Here is a 21740-nt window from a genome sequence, read left to right as displayed (position 1 = left end):
CATTGTCAGAATGAATGGAAGGGAGGGAAAAGATCAAGAGTTTGGTGATTTGGGGTAGTTGGTGGACATTAAACAAGAACTTCATGACGAGAGTTTGTTTGAGGACAAAGAGGATGAATTTAGTTTTTTATATCATAACACCTCCCCCATGAACCATGGACCTTGCCGTTGGTGGGGAGGCTTGCGTGGCTCAGCGATACAGATTGCCGTACCGTAGGTACAACCACAACGGAGGTGTAGCTGTTGAGAGGCCAGACAAACGTGTGGTTCCTGAAGAGGAGCAGCAGCCTTATTAGCCTTTTCAGTAGTTGCAGGGGCAACAGTCTGGATGATTGACTGATCTGGCCTTGTAACACTAACCAAAACGGCCTTGATGTGCTGGTACTGCGAACGGCTGAAAGCAAGGGGAAACTACAGCCGTAATTTTTCCCGAGGGCATGCAGCTTTACTGTATGACTTCTGGTCAGGTGACTACAGGGTTATAAACACAAAATCAAATAGGGGTAATGCAGGAGTAGGTTTAATAATGAATAGGAAAATAGGAATGCGGGTAAGCTACTACAAACAGCATAGTTAACGCATTATTGTGGCCAAGATAGATACGAAGCCCACACCTACTACAGTAGTACAAGTTTATATGCCAACTAGCTCTGCAGATGACGAAGAAATTGAAGAAGTGTATGATGAAATAAAAGAAATTATTCAGATAATGAAGGGAGATGAAAATTTAATAGTCATGCGTGACTGGAATTCGAATGTAGGAAAAGGGAGAGAAGGAAACATAGTAGGTGAATATGGATTGGGGCTAAGAAATGAAAGAGGAAGCCATATGGTAGAATTTTGCACGGAGCACAACTTAATCATAGCTAACACTTGGTTCAGGAATCATGATAGAAGGCTGTATACATGGAAGAACCCTGGAGATACTAAAAGGTATCAGATAGATTACATAATGGTAAGACAGTGATTGAGGAACCAGGTTTTAAATTGTAAGACATTTCCAGGGGCAGATGTGGACTCTGACCACAACCTGTAGATTAAAACTGAAGAAATTGCAAAAAGGTGGGAAATTAAGGAGATGGGACCTGGATAAACTGAAAGAACCACAGGTTGTACAGAGTTTCAGGGAGAGGATAAGGGAACAATTGACAGGAATGGGGGAAAGAAATACAGTAGAAGAAGTATGGGTAGCTTTAAGGGATAAAGTAGTGAAGGCAGCAGAGGATCAAGTAAGTAAAAAGACGAGGGCTAGTAGAAATCCTTGGGTAACGGAAGAAATATTGAATTTAATTGATGAAAGTAGAAAATATAAAAATGCAGTAAATAAGCAGGCAAAAAGGAGTACAAACGTCTCAAAAATGAGATCGACAGGAAGTGCAAAGTGGCTAAGCAGGGATGGCTAGAGGACAAATGTAAGGATGTAGAAGATAACTCACTAGGGGTAAGATAGATACTGCCTACAGGAAAATTAAAGAAACCTTTGGAGATAAGAGAACCACTTGTACGAACATCAAGAGCTCAGATGGAAACCCAGTACTAAGCAAAGAAGGGAAAGCAGAAAGGTGGAAGGAGTATATAGAGGGTCTGTACAAGGGCGATGTACTTGAGGACAATATTATGGAAATGGAAGAAGATATGGATGAAGATGAACTGGGAGATATGATATTGCGTGAAGAGTTTGACAGAGCACTGAAAGACCTGGGTCGAAACAAGGGCCCTGGAGTAGATAACATTCCATTGGAATTACTGACGGCATTGGGAGAGCCATTCCTGACAAAACTCTACCATCTGGTGAGCAAGATGTACGAAACAGGCGAAATATCCTCAGACTTCAAGAAGAATATAATAATTCCAATCCCAAAGAAAGCAGGTGTTGACAGATGTGAAAATTACCTAACAATCAGTTTAATAAGCCACAGCTGCAAAATACTAACACGACTTCTTTACAGAAGAATGGAAAAACTAGTAGAAGCCGACCTCAGGGAAGATCAGTTTGGATTCCGTAGAAACACTGGAACACGTGAGGCAATACTGACCTTACCACTTATCTTAGAAGAAAGATTAAGGAAAGGCAAACCTACGTTTCTAACATTTTGCTCTTTAAAATTCTAAAGGTTGCAGGGGTAAAATACAGGGAGCGAAAGGCTATCTACAATTTGTACAGAAACCAGATGGCAGTTATAAGAGCCGGTGGTCATGAAAGGGAAGCAGTGGTTGGGAAGGGAGTAAGACAGGGTTGTAGCCTCTCCCCGATGTTATTCAATCTGTATATTGGGCAAGCAGTAAAGGAAACAAAAGAAAAATTTGGAGTAGGTATTAAAATCTGTAAGGTGTCAGGCACATCCAACACCTTCCATGAAAACCCTGACATGATAAGCAAATCCCGAAGTATGTCACATAGCTCCGAATAAATCGTGACATTAAATTAACCGAAGTAATACGAGTAACGAGTGCGCAAATGGAATACCACAGACTAACACAAGAATGCCTAAATGCATGTCGTACCTTTCCACCGTGAGACCGACGCAGTTCCGAGGGGAGAAACGAGGACAGAAGCCGAGAGCAGAACCGTGTTAAGCTAGAAGGCCCTACGATAAGGGACGGACTGGACACCCACGTCGGCAGCCTACCGCTAAGTCTACCACCCGCACGTTTTAGCGTGAGGCTTTTTCGCGTCTCTGTTACGTCGAGGACCACCCCCCAGCCAATGTTAAAAGATAGAGCCCTCCAGAAGAACAGTACAGATCTTACGATAACGCTAAAAGGACCACACCAGCGGCAGGTTTTAGTGTGAGACTTTTTAGCGTGTCTGTTATGTTGCAAAACTTTAAAAACATTGCCCCACCACGAAAAGTATAACGTTTCTCATTGGATAGACAGAATTTTTGTAGACGGAGCTTAAGGTTAACATTGAGATCTTGATTGGCCAGATGAAAACACAGCCAGATAGTTTTTTTTTTAAATCAACTTCGGTAGATTGTAGTAAGGAGAAGTTAAGAGGAGAGAGTTAGTTCCGAGATGGCGAGGTGAGCGGAGCTCTGCTGCCCGCCGCTGCCCTGACGCTGCCTAAACGCCGACAAGGTTATGAACGCACGCGATGCCGCATTTTTGAGCGCATAAGGGTTCACTCAGAACTGCATAAGCTTCATCTGTTACACCCCTTTTTGCGTAATGCTAGTGTCGATCGTTAATTAAAACTCATGCTGTTCACATTTGCCACTTGGAGAACAGATCTGAAACGCGATGATTTTTCTTTTATATAGTTATTGAGAAGCCACATCAGCCACTGTAATTTACGACAAGTTAGATAAGTTATTAAAGATAATTGAGGGTCACTGTAGACCATTTTTGATAGTTTTCTCTTTTGTGAAACTTAAATTAAACCTAGATTATAGATGTGATATGGCACAGGTCATCCTTCGAGCCATTATAGAACTTGGAAACCCATTCAGGGAATATTCGTTCACATTTTTGTTGGACACTGTTGGTTTTTACCATCCTGTATTAAAACACTTCCTTTTATCAATAGTGCAATTTATAAACAATGTTTTGTGAGTAGAATAAAATTTCCAATGGTAAAGTTAACTGCTTTTTCGACGTTATTTTACCAGCTAACTAAAAATAGGAAAGCCTTGAACCCTTTCCACTAAATTTAGTTAGTATTAAGATTCTTTTACAGGGAGTGCAGTAGAGCTGACGCTGAGATCATTTAGTATTTGGTTACATCATCGCTATTCTCACTGAACTCTTCTGAATTCTACATGTCATGTGTGGTCTGGTGTCTCCTTACCAGCAACAGGTTTAGAAATCAATGGAGAAGAAGTAAAAACTTTGAGGTTTTCGGATGACATTGTAATTCTGTCAGACCCAGCAAAGGACTTGGAAGATCAGTTGAATGGAATGGACAGTGTCTTGGAAGGAGGATATGAAATGAACGTTAACAAAAGCAAAACGAGGATAATGGAATGTAGTCGAATTAAGTCGGGTGATGCTGAGGGAATTAGATTAGGAAATGAGACACTTTAAGTAGTAAAGGAGTTTTGCTATTTGGGGAGCAAAATAACTGATGATGATCGAAGTACAGAGGATATAAAATGTAGACTGGCAATGGCAAGGGAAGTGTTTCTGAAGAAGAGAAATTTGTTAACATCGAGTATGGATTTAAGTGTCAGGAAGTCATTTCTGAAAGTATTTGTATGGAGTGTAGCCATGTAAGGAAGTGAAACATGGATGATAAATAGTTTGGACAAGAAGAGAATAGAAGCTTCCGAAATGTGGTGCTACAGAAGAATGCTGAAGATTAGACGGGTAGATCACATACCTAATGAGGAGATACTGAATAGAATTGGGGAGTAGTTTGTGGCACAACTTCACTAGAAGAAGGAATCGGTTGGTAGAACATGTTCTGAGGCATCAGGGAATCACTAACTTAGTATTGAAGGGCAGTGTGGAGGGTAAAAATCGTAGAGGGAGACCAAGAGATGAATACACTAAGCAGATTCAGAAGGATGTAGGTTGCAGTAGGTACTGGGAGATGAAGAAGCTTGCACATGATAGAGTAGCGTGGAGAGCTGCATCAAACCAGTCTCAGGACTGAAGACCACATCAACAACAACATATCATAACAAGACTGTAGTTAGGATTGAAACAATAGATGACAGTGGGTTTCGATCTGGATTAGATTTAACTTTGTACAGTAAAACGAATAATAGTGTTAAATGAGTTGCTTAGGCCTTCGCCTACTGAACGTGATGATGATGAAATAGGTGGACAGCAAGCAGAAGATACAAGTAAGTGGGAGACGAATGAAACAAGAGCAGTCACAATAATATATATACCAGGGACTAGGAGGTGTAATGACTGACGAGTAGTTGATGAAAGCTTTGGGTGAACTACGTAAACAAACGGTTAATGAGATCGAAATGGACATAGTAGTGTAAAATCATACACAGGTGCGGTTATAGACAAAAGCATTAACGATTTAAAGGATGGAATCAAAAGGGATTTAAGTACTAAAGATGACATTGGGGTTATAAAGAAAGAAACTGGTGCAATTAATACTGATATTATTAGTTTAAACAAAAAAGTTAATGTGACTTCAAGCTTTCCCGGCGGATGTGTTGTAAATAGTCTCCACGGGTTTGCCACCGGATCACGTTGTGTAAATTCCGCAATATTTCCTCGGAGTAACTGTCCGGCATCTTCCGGTGGTTGAATCTTGCTGGTGGCTTGGTACCACTGATGGTATCCACAGGTCGACGCGCCGTAACTCGAAAATACGCGCGAAGAATGCGCAGGCGCGGAAATCGCGCATGTGCAATGATTTGTAGAAAGTCGGTGCCACATTCACACTACCTCTGCCGAAAATCGCAGGGCCTCTCTCCTGCGCGTGCGCCGTGCACTGAGTTTTCCAACATTGCAGCCAGACACTACTCACCAACGGCCGTACTATGTTATGACGGGTCTGTTGTCCAAGAATATTGATCTTCTTGTCGTGATTTTAATAGCAGCCAATGCAAGGTTCCAGGCTGTGCTCAGTTGAAATCCCGCATCCTTGCTGATGAGATCATCGTCTATACGGACATGTATTGCCTCCTTAATTACGTTGTCCCAGAAAGATGATGCCGGCGGTGAAGCTTCCGTCTTTTCATCCGATGTCCCGCATTCAAACAGTGTTCCGCAATTGCCAACTTTTCCGGTTGACGAAGTCGTGTGTGACACTGATGTTCATCGCAGCGTTTTTGTACTGTGCGGCATGGCTGGCCTATATACGCTGCCCCACATTGGCAATGAATCTTGTACACGCATTTCCTCAAGCCAAGGTCATCCTTAACCCAACCCAACAGGTATCTCAGTTTTGCAGATGATTGAAAAACACACTTAATTCCATACCTTCCAAGGACTGCTGTAAAACTTGAGCTAGAAGTTATAACTGACAATGTATTTAAAGTTATGGATGAAAGAGCTAAATTAGTAAAGAAGGATTGTACTGCTAATCCAAATAGAATCACGTAATGTGAAAAGTGTGTAGAAGTTGTTGACCAGTACTATTGTAGTAACTAAATGGAATCCAAGAAATTTTGTTCTGGCAATAGAGAATACCTAGAAAGTCGAATGAACCAAATTACTGCTCTGCTGCAACGATAGAAGTAGTGTGTTCAGAAGTACAGGATAAGTGTGTGCCGTAATTGATAAGCAAATACTGAAGGTTAATGAGGAAGTGGATTCTAAATTTGTGGAGACGAGAAAGAAAGTCAGTGAGGAAAAGAATACTTCATATGGTGGGTGTAGTGTGTCTAGTGTAAATTTGTTTGTGAGTTGTAAGATATTTAATGATTTTGAACCATGAGGCACATTACACCCTCTTGATTTCAGTAGATAATTTAATAGGCCACCTGATGTACGAAGTGAGGAAGGGATTTATAAAAGGTGACACATATGGTTGAAAAGGAGAGGTGACTAAATTTTATAGTTCCTGGGAAGAATTCAAGTCATTATTTTTGAAAGAATATTGGTCTAAGGATAAAAAACAAGCAAAACTAAGTGATTTTCGGTCAGGCGAAAGATTTGTTTCTAGGAGAGGCACGACTAAAGGGTTTCGTCAGTATTGGATTAACAGATTAAATATTTGGACAAGTAATTGGGCAGTAAAGCCGTAATTATGGATTTAGAAAATAAGTTACAACCGAAGGTTAGAGAATAAGTGGCTCTTGCTCATAGAAGCAGTATTAATGAATTTTTTTTAATTGTGTGTGAAAGTAGAAAAGGTAAACCCTTCTGACGATGATCGGAGACACTTCGATCAAAGAAACCAGCACAGAGGAGACTATTGTGTAAATAGGATGAGCAGTTCAGACCCAGATAGAAGGAACAGGGGTTAAAGAAATAACTGGATAAATAATTGTAATAATAAACAGAGATGTAGAGAGACAGAAGTGTTGGGAACCGCCAGTAGGATGATTCTGGGCATTTAAATTAAGGTTTGCACCAGTTACAGCTCAAAACTGGGCATGACATAGGAAAGACCCACTTGCAAATAACAGTAATTTATTTCCAGGAAGTGTACATATCCATACATATGCGGATAATAGCAATAAGATGGATAGAGACTACAATTCATGTTGTGTTATAAGTGAAATTGTTCCAAGTAATGAGGATACTAAGGTAACGAAGGAAGTCGGCATTACGACAGATATAGTGCATGAAGAGAAAAATGTTATAACAGCTCAGCATACAGCGAACCGCAGAGTGGATGACCAAGGTGTCAAGCTTGGTGGTAGTCAACTAAGTGATTTGAAGAATTTCAAGTGTGTTGCATTGTACGCTAATCGTGGAGTTGGTTAAGCATGTTTTTGAATGTGACATCACAGTGCTTCTGGTTCAAGCGACAGTTCAACTAGCGATGAACTTAGTAGTGAGTCAAGTAGTAATGAAGACGACGAGGATGAGGAGTTATCTGAATTTGTGTTTGATGAGGAAGGTAACATAACAAGTAAAGAAAGTTATATAGAGGTAAGCGGACAAGGTGGGAAGGAAAGAATATAGAAGCTAATGGTGAATTAAATAACGAAGAAGAACGAGCTGTCTGTCTCTTGAATGTAACTGAGAACAGATATGATGATGAAGATGATAACTTCTCTTGAGATTAGATTAACAAAGATCTGTTGCATGAAGAAGAGAAAGAGTAAGTAATAATTAGGTATGGCGTCCTGTAGTTGTGACTAATAAGCAAAGTTTTTCTGTTAAGCGTTTCCTGGACAGTGGTAGAGTATTGAACAGCCTGCCACAGGTGTCATTTGATTCTATTAAAGCCATGACGGAGTAGTTGTAATGCCTGTATCTGTTACCCGAATTACTGTCTGTAGAACTTGACTGACAGAAATTGGAGTGTAATTTTGTCATGATACCTGATCTCACAATCGAACCTCACAATCGATCTCCTGTTGGGGACTGAATTTGTATAAAAATGAAATGTAAATATTGATTTTGCTAATATAGATTTTGTTTTACGTGTAATGATAGTGTATATGGCCTTTTTTGGAAAATGTGGGTGTACCAGTACATGAGATGTTAGAATTTTCATTAAGGTACTTAGCTACTGCGAGAGACTAAAATCTGAAGGGGAAAGAATAAAAGTGGAGATAAGGAGCAAAATACATGAATTTGACGGAAAAACGACTAGTCAGAAACAGGATTTGAAAGATATACTATTACAGAATAGTAAGACATCTTCAGACAAGCCTGGATATGTAAAAGACTGTGAATGTGAATTGATATTTAAAGAATATAAACCATTTTTAAGAAACCATCTGACCGTTTGCTAGTAGAGAAGCTGTCAGAGTGGAGATTAGAAAGATGTTATAATGGGGTATTATTGAAAGGTCAGATAATAGGTACAACAATCCCTTGTGCTTGTAACAAAAAGGTAAGGAGATGGCATCGTTATCCTGGAAGGCAGGAAATCGAACGAATGTATTTGGAACGAGAGTAGCAAATCAGCATACATAGATGAAACTTTATAAAAATTCCATGGATGTAGATTTTTTACTTCTTTTGGTGCAACTTGTGGATATTGGAATATCAACCTGGAAAATTAGTCTAGGTCTTGTGGAGCCTTTTTAACAAAAGATAAGTGCTATCTATATTGTGTAGTGCTTGTCGGGTTAAGCATATCTCTTCGTGTGTTCATTAGGCTAACTGATAAGTGTTAGGGTGTTGGGGGATGAATTAATTAGCAAACTAACTATTTGTGTTGATTATATCTTCGTAGGTACTTCCGACTGATCTGAGCATTCCAAAATTGTGGATGAAGTCTTGAAAGCTATGTACAATGGAGGAAATTAAATAAATTTGAATTTTCAAAAAGGAAATTACCTATTAGAGTCATAAAATTAATCAACAAGGTATATACTCTGATGCTTGAAAGTATAGCGCTATTGTTGACTTTCTCTCACCAATAAGCAAGAAGAAATTGAAAGTTATTTTTGGCCGTTTTGGATATAAGCGAAGTTTGTGACAGATCAGTCTTCCAACCACTCTTGTCTCGGAAATTCACTGATAGAAAATGTAGCATGAAATTGGAGTAAAGAATATAATGAAGCTTTTCAAAATTTAAAGAAAGAATTGGTTGATAATAAATTACCATATCACTCTGATTTTTCGTTATCTTTCTGTATGAGCACTGACTCAAGTTTTTGTGGTCTGGCGGTAGAAATTTTTCAATTAGTACCAACTGAACAGGGAACGGAACACACATCCACTAAATTTGCAAATATAACTCTACATGCCCATGAAAAGAACTACTATATTTCAGGATTGGAAGCTCTGGCAACTTTTTTGGTTTTCAAAAACTTGGAACATTATCTATTGGGCCATTAAATATAGTACATACAGACAACAGTCCCTTGAGTTTGCTGGAGCAGTGTAGACTGAAACATGAGAGGTCGACGAGGTGGGCCTTATACCACCAACAGTTTGATTTAGACATTCGTTATACTAAAGCAAAAGACAACATTATAACTAATGCTCTTTCTAGTATATCAGCAGGAAGGAAAGATAGTGACAACCCTGATGGCGATGAGTCACATCAGGTTGTTTCATATGAAAGGGGTAAAAGAGAAAAGAGCAGTCAGAAAAAAATTGAAAACAAATGAGAAAGGAACAGAAGAAAATTCCAAATCTGAGGTTAGTCAGAGAGTATTACAATTCGGATAATGAACCAATAATACAACAGTACTATGCCATACACAAAGAACAATTATTTATAAATAAGACTCCAGTCGAACAGGAGTGGAAGGCGTGTTTCCCAGAACAGCGTGCAGATAAGTGATTGACTATCAGGACTTTTCTGGAGACTGTACCTTTTAACAATTGGTGTAGGAGAGTTAAGCACGTGTTTGAAGGGTTGATAAACGTCAGAAGATAACGGCCATTGATGTGTCACCTAAAGGGTTAATAAAGTCTGTTTTGCCTAACGAACAGAGGGAACTAATCGCTGTGGACCTGCTGGGGCCACTCTCGGTGTCCACAAGGGGTTGCAGACATATTTTTGTGTGATAGATACTTTCTTCAAACATACAACATTGTACCCAATCAAAAGGACTAACACCAAAACCATAGCTGAGAAATCGGAGATTGATTACTTTGACAACGTAGGGGTTCCAAAATCAGATCTAATGCAGTGTATAGGAATGTATAATATTAAACGTATCAAAATTTCATCATATTTTCCACGTGGAAATATAAGGGAGAGGATGATGAAGGAGATGAATAGACTATATTGGAACTATTGTTGCAAACACCATTCAGCATAGACCGGCCATATTTAGCAGTCTGAAAATATTATCAATAACCTAAGGAATAAGCCTATAGGTTTTGCTACCATGAGCTCATATTTAGAGAAAGACCCACAAACATTATCAGAGAAAATGGCATTTCCAGCAATTATCAAACTTTCCCAGGGTGAAAAGGTTGGGTTGGAAAAGCATTAAGAAGAAGGAAAAGGCATGACAAGAATGTTACATCTACCAGATACAAGACTGGGGATATAGTCCTCATAAATACGAAAGAGAAATCATGCAGCGTAAATGAGGAAATCGAGAAGTTTACAACTGCATGTCATGGACAATTTAAAGTAGTAAGAGTTGCCCATGATAATACATATGAACTAGATTAGACGAAAATATTTTTTGGTTTGAAAGCTATAATTGATTTGGAACCATATATGGAGGCAGTAAGGTGTGTGAGTGTGGATTCGGAAAACAGAGAACGTTTTTAGAATTGGGAAACCTGAACTGGCTGTTAGACTAGAATACATGCTGAAAGGTGAATACAGAACTTAGGTACGGGGCCTGCTGATCTCTGCCAGGCACATCACCTGGCGAGTGATGTCTCACCCTAGCTAGGTGTTTGCACTCCTCTTTCCCAGGAGTCTCAGCTCTACAACTCTCCTGTTTCTGTGGTTCTATTTCTTTCTATCTTTGTCGATCTGGGGTTCAGACCGAAAAATTTTGGTATTACATCGCTTCAGTGTCAGGGGTTCTGCTCACCAAAAGTTGGGGTTATGCTCCCCAACCGTTGCGTGTCTTCGAGTCAAGTTTCAGAATCTGTCACATGGCGAATATCCTGTCATGCGCTTTTAAGCAGTTTGACTCTTTGGAACAACTGCCACTCTCTTTTCTTGCCATTTGCCACCTTGAAGTAACTGTCATCCTCTGTTTTCCATAGCTGGGTGCATTTGTTCAGGAACAGAGATAAATTTTTGTGTCTCATATTTGCATATGCAGTGGATAGAAGATTAATTACCCTTCGATACAATTATGAAATTTTGGTGTAAAGGTGAGTGACAACAATTTGCTCTATGGAGCATCGGTAGTGGACTAAGATCTGGAATAATCATTAAGCATGTATTATGTAAAAATCGGTGTAGCAGGTGAGAATAACAAAAGGAATCCCACAGGTTGGATGTTTTTACGTCGATCTAGCGTTTTTGTCAACTAATTTATATCAAGCCGACTTCTCATTTGGTGAGAGATAAAGAACGGAGCATCAAACGTAGTCCTTAATTTGGGAAAGAAATTTCTGAGAATGTAGGTTTGGAGGGCAGCATTGTATGAGAGTGAAATGTTGACCGTGGGAAAACCGTGAACAGAATCGAAGCATTTGAGATGTGGTGCTACAGACAAATTTTGAGAATTAGGCTGACTGGTAAGATAAGAAATGAGGAGATTCTGCGCAGAATCGGAGAGGAACGGAATATGTGGTAAACACTGAAAAGAAGAAGGAACAGTATCTATGTACCTCTTATATGTACACTCCTGGAAAAGGAAAAAAGAACACATTGACGCCGGTGTGTCAGACCCACCATACTTGCTCGGGACACTGCGGGACGGCTGTACAAGCAATGATCACACGCACGGCACAGCGGACACACCAGGAACCGCGGTGTTGGCTGTCGAACGGCGCTAGCTGCGCAGCATTTGTGCACCGCCGCCGTCAGTGTTAGCCAGTTTGCCGTGGCATACGGAGCTCAATCGCAGTCTTTAACACTGGTAGCATGCCGCGACAGCGTGGGCGTGTACCGTATGTGAAGTTGACGGACTTTGAGCGAGGTCGTATAGTGGGCATGCGGGAGGCCGGGTGGACGTACCACCGAATTGCTCAACACGTGGGGCGTGAGGTCTCCACAGTACATCGATATTGTCGCCAGTGGTCGGCGGAAGGTGCACGTGCCCGTCAACCTGGGATCGGACCGCAGCGACGCACTGTTGCACGCCAAGACCGTAGGATCCTACGCACTGCCGTAGGGGACCGCACCGCCACTTCCCAGCAAATTAGGGACACTGTTGCTCCTGGGGTATCGGCGAGGACCATTCGCAACCGTCTCCATGAAGCTGGGCTATGGTCCCGCAAACCTTTAGGCCGTCTTCCGCTCACGCCCCAACATCGTGCAGCCCGCCTCCAGTGGTGTCGCGAGAGGCGTGAATGGAGGGACGAATGGAGACGTGTCGTCTTCAGCGATGAGAGTCGCTTCTGCCTTGGTGCCAATGATGGTCGTATGCGTGTTTGTCGCCGTGCAGGTGAGCGCCACAATCAGGACTGCATACGACCGAGGCACACAGGGCCAACACCCGGTATCATGGTGTGGGGAGCGATCTCCTACACTGGCCGTACACCTCTGGTGATCGTCGAGGGGACACTGAATAGTGCACGTTACATCCAAACCGTCATCGAACCCATCGTTCTACCACTCCTAGACCGGCTAGGGAACTTGCTGTTCCAACAGGACAATGCACGTCCGCATGTATCCCGTGCCACTCAACGTGCTCTAGAAGGTGTAAGTCAACTACCCTGGCCAGCAAGATCTCCGGATCTGTCCCCCATTAAGCACGTTTGGGACTGGATGAAGCGTCGTCTCACGCGGTCTGCACGTCCAGCACGAACGCTGGTTCAACTGAGGCGCCAGGTGGAAATGGCATGGCAAGCCGTTCCACAGGACTACATCCAGCATCTCTACGATCGTCCGCATGGGAGAATAGCAGCCTGCATTGCTGCGAAAGATGGCTATACACTGTACTAGTGCCGACATTGTGCATGCTCTGTTGCCTGTGTCTATGTGCCTGTGGTTCTGTCAGTGTGATCATGTGATGTATCTGACCCCTGGAATGTGTCAATATAGTTTCCCCTTCCTGGGACAATGAATTCACGGTGTTCTTATTTCAGTTTCCAGGAGTGTATGTGTCTCAATACTGTTGTTCCTACACACATGGCTGTAATGTATACTGTTTTCATATTCTGTCTAGATGATATTTATAGATCTGCACAGATATTCTATTCTGTATCCACAACTTTCGAAACAAAACTCGAAGGTCGTAAAAAAAAAAAAGCATTTATTGCTAACTGAGATACGTAAGCAGTAATATGGATTAAATTAGAAGTATCGTAAATGTGTACCAACGGTGATTATCATTTATTATTTTTTACCAGTACGATTTTTATACCATACTAGCACTTCGTGTCCTATGTTACATTTTCATCTTATTCAATCGTTTCAGTATACAATGAACGTAAAACTTGTTTCATATCGGAATCTGTGGATTGTTAAATCCATGTGCCTTCGTAACTTACGTAGACCTTGAAATGTTGAAACAAACTATTATATAACATTCCCAGTGGTGAGATGGCTGTAGGCGGCACGTTGCGAAAGCCGCTAAATGGGAAGCAGTCGTCGACATGTCTATCGGAGACACCTCTGAAACAAGTTGGTACCCCTGAAAAATGTTGCCATGGGACTGTCTGGATGTTCTTTGTTTTTCACTTATGGCCATTGTTCTGTGCACCAGCAGCGCCGCGTACATTGCTCTGTGCCCCAAAGGGTGCAGCTCATCTGACCAACAGATGGGTGAAATGTAACGCTCCCTCCTCTGTTAACAACGGACGTATCGCTTTGTACACTTTAGAGATCTACCCCTCTACAGCATCCAATAAATAGCTTGGGCTTTCACCCTGCCTACTTCCTTCGGCACGTGGCAGGCTTGGTCTAAAATCCAGGCCTTTGATGAAGATGTTGATCAGTTGGACTTTTGTGCTAGAGTCAGGTTTTTGTTGGAAGGCATTTTTCCCATTGCCCTTATGAAGCTCGTAATCAAACACCAGTTATACACTCATGCTCATAAATTAAGGACAATTGCAGAATGTGGTGCCACACAACGTGGCACTACACAAAACTGACGCTAATAGCATAGGCATACAGGGAACACACATGACACCGATCTGTAAGTCCACAGTATTGGTTATTAGTTGAGAAAACCGTCCCGAGACTCATGTGCTACAAAACGCCACTGGTTCCTGCGCATGTACCCCGATATGGGATATGATAACCACGCAAACATACACAGCGTTCACAACGGGTTGACATGCTCTGGATCATGTGGTCAAGCAGCTGCTGGGGTATAGTCTCCCAGTCCTGCACCAGTGCCTGGTGGAGCTCCTGAAGTGTCGTAGGGGTTTGAAGACGTGCAGCTATACGTCGACCGAGAGGATCCCAGACGTTTTCGATGGGGATTATGTCTGTAGAACAGGCAGGTCACTCCATTCGCCTGATATCTTCTGTTTCAAGGTACTCCTCCACGATGGCAGCTCGGTGGGGCCATGCGTTATCATCCATCCGGAGGAATGTGGGACCCACTGCACCACTGAAAAGGCGGACATACTGGTGCAAAATGACGTCCCGGTACACCTGACCTGTTGCAGTTCTTCTGTCAAAGAGATGCAGGGTTGTACGTGCACCAATCACAATCCCACCTCACACCATCAAACCACGACCTCCATACAGGTTCCTTTCAAGGACATTAAGGTGTTGGTATCTGGTTCCTGGTTCACGCTAGATGAAAACCCGGCAAGAATCATTGTTCAGACTATACCTGGACTCGTCAGTGAACATAACTTGGGACCACTGTTCCAAAGAGCATGTACTGTGTTCTTGACACCAGGCTTTACTAGCTCTCCTGTGACCAGGGATCAGTGTAATGCACCTTGCAGGTCTCCAGGTGAATACACCATGTCCGTTTAGTTGTCTGTTGATTTTGTGTCTGGAGACAACTGTTCCAGTGGCTGCAGTAAGGTCCCGAGCAAGGCTACCTGCAGTACTCCGTGGTCGTCTGCGGGCACTGATGGCGAGATATAGGTCTTCTTGTGGTGTTGTACACTGTGGACGTCCCGTACTGTAGCGCCTGGACCTGATTCCTGTCTGCTGGAATCGTTGCCATAATCTTGGGATTACACTTTGTGGCACACAGAGGGCCCGTGCTACGACCTGCAGTGTTTGCGCAGCCTCCTGTCGTCCTAGTATTCTACTCCTCACAACGTCATCAATATGTGCTCTTTGAGCCATTTTCATCACACAATCACCATTAGCACATCTGAAATGTCTGCTAGCTTACCCGCTGCACCGTACTCTGACATGCGCCAACACACCTCTGCGTATGTGGACTGCTGCCAGCGCCACTGTGCAACGACCGCAGGTCAAATGCACCCCATGATCATACTACGAGGTGATTTAAATCCGCAAACCGTCCACCAGAGCGTTGTTTCACCATGTACCAGCATTATCCTTAATTTATGACCATGAGTGTAGATTGTCGTTTTCTGTAAGTATGCTTGAAAACAGACAAGTAAGATTTTGTGTTGATCTTTAATCTGAAATCATGGTCGTTCGATCTGTCTGACTCGTGTAAGGACCACAAATGTCTCAAGCTGCTTGTTACCGGAGCCCGAGGCTCACTTATACAGTTGTGGGAAGAAGTATGCTGCATCGGTGTCCTCCCTGTTACAAACAAACAACAGAGGTCATCTGCGTCTGCATAACAGACTATACGTGCGCCGCTAACGAATACGCCCCAGCATAATGAACTGTTTGTTCAGAAGACGATCCAGCGAAAGGGTTAAGAGCCCGATGGATATCGTAAAGCTCTATTTTACTAAAGTTTGGGCCTTTATTTCGTCCGACATGATCCTGTGAATCACGAGTTTTGGTTCTGCGTGGGACAACTGATTCGTGGTGGGGATAGTACAATTTGTTCTAAAGCCAAATTTCAGCATGATCTTCAAGTAATTAAGGTTCGCTTTGTCGAACGCTGAGGCGAAGTCCACTGAATCAATCGACAGAAGTGTTCTTGAGGTTGTAGTACCGGCGACTGCATATCTGTATGTTAGAAGGGCATCTAAGATACACGGGCCAGGAATCGTGCAGCCTTGATTCTCGCTAATTGCCTTCATTATCGCAGTTTCCAGGCCAGCAGAAAAGCAGCGGGAGATCTGTTTGTACTCGGCCTTTAACGGAGTAACTATCCGTAAATTTTCTAGTTACCGTTTCCAAGTGCCTTTCGGTTGCAGAACTGTGACCCTTCCTAAGGATGCTGTGAATTGGAATGTCATTAACTACTTCATTGACGGGTTCTGTTATCATTGCACACATAATGTCCCAGAACCAAAATAGGAATTGAGAGGGTAAGCCGCCCGCCTCTAGTGGTTTCACTTAATGCTGTTTTTAGAGTGTCAGGAACTGCTTCTTCAACGCAGTTCTGCTAAAGATATGCCCTATCTCTTCTGGTGAGAAAGTGTGGCATTCCTTATGTTAAAGTATCCACAGCTACTTTATCTAAAACGACAGAAAGAAACTGCAACACCAAAAAGTTATTAATGCAGAGTAATGATATTTTGGGAATACCTTTGCTAGGTAACACATTTAGCTGACTAACAACACAAGAGCACAGGTTAGTGCAAGTACGAGATAAAGCATTGCAAATGTGAAATGGTAGTACATTAATAACCGGTGTAACTACCAGAATGTTTATTGAAAGCATGCAAACGTGCAAGAATTGTGCTGTATAGGTACTGGATGTCAGTTTGTGGGATGGACATCCATGCCTCTTGACCTTGGTCAGTCAACACAGGGACGAAAGAATGACACTGAGGTTGTTGTCTGATGATGTCCCATTTGTTATTGGTGGGAGACCTCGTTATCGTGCAGGGCAAGGCAACATGTCGACACTGTAGAACAGAGGCGGCCAAGATTTCGGTGCATAAACCATGCGCGGACACGAGTACGAAAGCACTCAGCCCCACTTCACATTTCCCCCACCATCACGCCACTGCCTGAGCGCAAGGAGTAGGAAGAATGGAAACTGCGAATGCGCCACATTTCAATGACAGTGTTGTCGACTGCCTAGTGCTTGGTTTTATATTTAACATTTATCAACAACATAGGACACAAAAAAATCAAATTTTCAGTAATATTCGATTACTTTTGCTGTCCTGATAACATAATATAATTTTTATGTGGTACAGTCTGTCGGCATACAGGTAGACACAAACACGTAATCGCGACTTATTTAATTTCATAATTGAAATAAGGTATTTCACACAAATATGTCGATCGAAATATTATACCTCTTTTGCAACTTCATTATGGAGACTTGCGAACTATACCTGAAGGAAGCAAAGTTAATGTCCTGGGCAGTTTTAACATAAAAAGATTTGTCACAAGTTCTGGAATTGCCTTGCAGGTCAATCGTTTACATATATACATTCACAGTAGAACTATCAACTGTAATAGCAAACGGTATCGAAAACAGCTCAGAAGCAAGTGTAAGACTGATAGTGTTATCAATGTCTTGATAAAACTATCCCTGTAATTCTTTCAAGGGCACAATGGTTTCTTCATACCTTATGTATTCTCTAATGCTAGTGAGTTTAGGGAACTAGACTCTCTTTGTCAGATTTGTTCCTTCTAAAACGTGATTTTCTTTTTAAATGCATCCTCATCAGATTAGAAGCAATGTACCTTGCAATGTGTTACTATGGGCAGCGCGCAGTCAAGTCTACAATGCGAAGTATGCAGTACATCTTGGAGTTCTAATTTTCGTTCCAGGGCTCTTACTTCCTTCATAAATTAAACAATAGTGAGTTTTAAATAGAAAAATCGTTCCACGCATGCACCGTGACTTAACCAACGTACTTTTCAGTAATATATGACGTCTCCATACTCTCTGTTCAGTTGAATCGTAAACTATTGCAACTGACAGTGGAATAATGGGTCCGACATCAGAAATTTTACTATTCGTACCATCCGTTTCGTCATGTGCTCCAGGCACCCTTTCTGCTGATTGTTGTAATTTTTTGCTCTTTCATTGTCAGATAACTTTTTAATTTATTTCTGCATAGTATTATAGTGTGTCATAGCAAGTATGTGGCACCTGTCGGTTAATCGAATTGAGGTCTCATCAGTCTCTCCTGTCATTTCTATACATTTTAAGGAATGCGACGACAGATCGCTAGACTGCCTCTTTCTGTGCAAACAGCCACAGGATCTATGAACGTCCTTGGTACCCCAAACAAACAGCGAATTTTAAACAGAGCTGACAGCACGATTCTGCTGAACTCAGTGAGTTGTGCCGACCGAAAAATGCCACATCGCAATACTAAATGAAATGTTCAAATCGTTCAAATGGCTCTGAGCACTATGGGACTTAACTTCTGAGGTCATCAGTTCCCTAGAACTTAGAACTACTTAAACCTAACTAACCTAAGGACATCACACACACGCATGCCTGAGGCAGGATTCGAACCGGCGACCGTAGCGGAGGCGCTGTTCCAGACTGTAGCGCCTAGAACCTCTCGGCCACCTCGGCCGGCAAAAGAAATGTCACGCTGCTCTGGGTACCTCTGAGACAGACCGAGCAAAGCCAAGTGACAGGCTGGGCCTTGGTCTGCGTGTGACTCGCATGCATTCCACGCATGAAATCTGGCACGCCATGGCCGACCCTGCTGTAGAACATGTGGTAAGTGGGCTAGCGTTATCTTGTTCGAAAATACCCTCGGTGGAACGCTGTTCTTGAATGGCAGCACAACAGGTCGAACCGCAAGACTGGCATACAAGCTTGCGGCCAGTGTGGGACAACCACGTGAGTGTTCCTGCTGTCAGTTCAAATCGCGTTCGAGACCATAACTCCAGGCGTAGGTCAAATGTGTCTAGCACGCAATACGGTTGCTTGCAGGCCCTCAACTGGCCTACTTCTAACCAACACACAACCATACACTGGCATCGAGACAGGACCAGCTTTCACGAGAAAACACAGAAAACACTGCCCTCCAATGAGCTCCCGCTTCACACCACTGAAGTCGCAAACGGCGGTGGTTTGGGATCAGTAGAAAGCACGCTAGAGGCATTTGTCTCGGAGCCGTCCTTGAAGTAGCCTATTAGTAACAGCTCGTTGTGTCACTGTGGTGCCACCTGCTGGTCAAATTGCTGCTGCAGATTCAGTACGATCCGCCAGAACCATACGCCGAACACGATAGTCTTCCCTCTCCATAGTGCCACGTCGCCGGACTCTCTGAGCGTGTAGTCTCGTGACCACAGCTACCAGCAATTATGTACGGTGGCTAAATATCTTTCAAGTTTTTCTGCACCATAGAAGAAAAAACACCCAGATTCTCGTAGCCGTATTACACGACCGCGTTCAAATTGAGTGAGGTTTTGATAATGGCGTCTTTGTCGCCTTTAAAGGTTTTCTTTACTGACATCAACTGACCACATCCAATCGCACACTCTCACGACCGTTACAGCGTTCATTTAAGGCAAACCTGATTTGCATGCTCATGGTGGTGCTATTAGCGCCACTCTTGTGGTAGTGGCACGAAATTTGAATAGACATCATCTTTTGCATGTAGAAACACGCATACAAACTTTCGTTTATTTCGCACAATTCGATCTTGTGTTGCAAATTTTTTCCGTCCGTGTATTTCCTTTTGCTGAAACAATTTGGTAAAGTAGTTGTGTGCTATTGATAACAGCAACCTAAGTGTTAAGGTGTTCCCCGCCTTCCCCTTCTAGTTCAACTATGGCAGCTGTAGTTCAAATGGGTCTGAGCCCTATGGGACTTACCGAGCGAGGTGGCGCAGTGGTTAGACACTGGACTCGCATTCGGGAGGACGACGGTTCAATCCCGCTTCCGGCCATCCTGATTTAGGTTTTCCGTGATTTCCCTAAATCGCTCCAGGCAAATGCCGGGATGGTTCCTTTCGAAGGGCACGGCCGACTTCCTTCCCCGACCTTCCCTAATCCGATGAGACCGATGACCACGCTGTCTGGTCTCCTTCCCCAAAACAACCAACCAACCCTATAGGACTTAACTTGTGAGGTCATCAGTCCCCTAGAACCTAGAACTACTTACACCTAACTAACCTAAGGACATCACACACATCCATGCCCGAGACAGGATTCGAACCTGCGACCGTATCGGTCACTCGGTTCCAGACTGTAGCGCCTAGAACCGCTCGGCCACACCGGCCGGCGCAGCTGTAGTCGACGTGGTTTCTGCCACCCACTAACGGGCGTTCCAGCTTCCATGGCGAGCGGCAGGCAGTAGAGATTTTAAAAACATTTTCGCTATATTTTCATGAAATATGCATTTGGTAAGTAGTCACCTGTTGTAACTCGCTTTAAAGCAATGTTACTTCTGTATAAATCAACATTACTGTGGAAATGGTGCGCTGTTAGACTATCTTACTACTAACAGAGATACAAACTTAAGCAGTAAGTAAAAAGAGGTGAGTACCCCTGATCTAGAGTGGTTTGGCGACGGCGCTTGTGTTCCTGCATAATATGGCAAGCGAATGGCTTTCTCCTTAGAACATTACCGCATTACCGACTGGTTTCTTCCCGCAGTCGTGTGTTTCATTTGAGGCCTTTTTATTGTATGAAATTCCAGCTTGATACTTATTTCTCGCACAGAATGTCGGATGACCGTCTGAGATAGGATTGTACGGCACTTGCTGATTGAATTCCGTGGGAGGCTATGGCTGAAACGCTTTCATCGCGCTGTAGATTTTCAGTGTCGATCGGGAAGCCATTTTCGCTCTAGTGATTCACCTTTGTATGGTACTTTGGAAGTACTGTTCGTCTGAATGGGACCCTTACGAATTGGGTCTGATTCAAGAGATTGAGAAACTCCAAAGAAGAGCGGCAAGATTCGTGACTGGTACATTTAGCCGTCGCAAGAGCTTTACAAATCTTGAAGTTTGAAGTGGGACACACTTGCAGATAGATGGCGCGCTAATCGAAAGGGGGTGCTCACAAAATTCCTAAGTCCGATCTGCACCGAGGATGTTGAGCATATATTATTACCACCAACTTTCAAACCGCGGAATGATCACCATTCAAAGATAAGGGAAATTAGAGCTCGTACTGAGGCGCTCGGACCGTTTTTCCCTCTCGCGATCCGCGATTGGAACAGTGAGGGGGGGGGGGGGGGGGGGGGGAGGAATAAGACTTTGTCGCGAATTGTGCCCTCCGCCACACACCGCTTGGTGGCTAGCGGAGTATATATCTAGATGTAGCTGTAGTGCGTTTGTCGAGAGACTAATTTTAGGTTTTCGTAGTGTGGCCTCGAGCAGACGTTGAGTACTGGGTCTCCAAATACCATGGAGGCGACCCTGTTTCACTATTTGCGGCAGTTTTAATCGACACGTGTAAGTGCAAATCGTCTGAGACCGCTTGAGGTTATAGCTCAGTGTTCACAACATCAGTTGCGCAAATCAATGTCACGTAGATGCTGCCCTGTAGTAATGAGTGAGCTCCATGTCGGTAGGACTGAGCTGTCTCCAAGTGCCGTCCGGAGTGGCCGTGCGGTTCTAGGCGCTACAGTCTGTTCTAGTCGCAGGTCCGAATCCTGCCTCGGGCA

This window comes from Schistocerca gregaria, chromosome 8, assembly GCF_023897955.1.
Source record: "Schistocerca gregaria isolate iqSchGreg1 chromosome 8, iqSchGreg1.2, whole genome shotgun sequence".
Lineage (NCBI taxonomy): Eukaryota > Metazoa > Arthropoda > Insecta > Orthoptera > Acrididae > Schistocerca > Schistocerca gregaria.
This window is presented reverse-complemented; position numbering follows the sequence as displayed.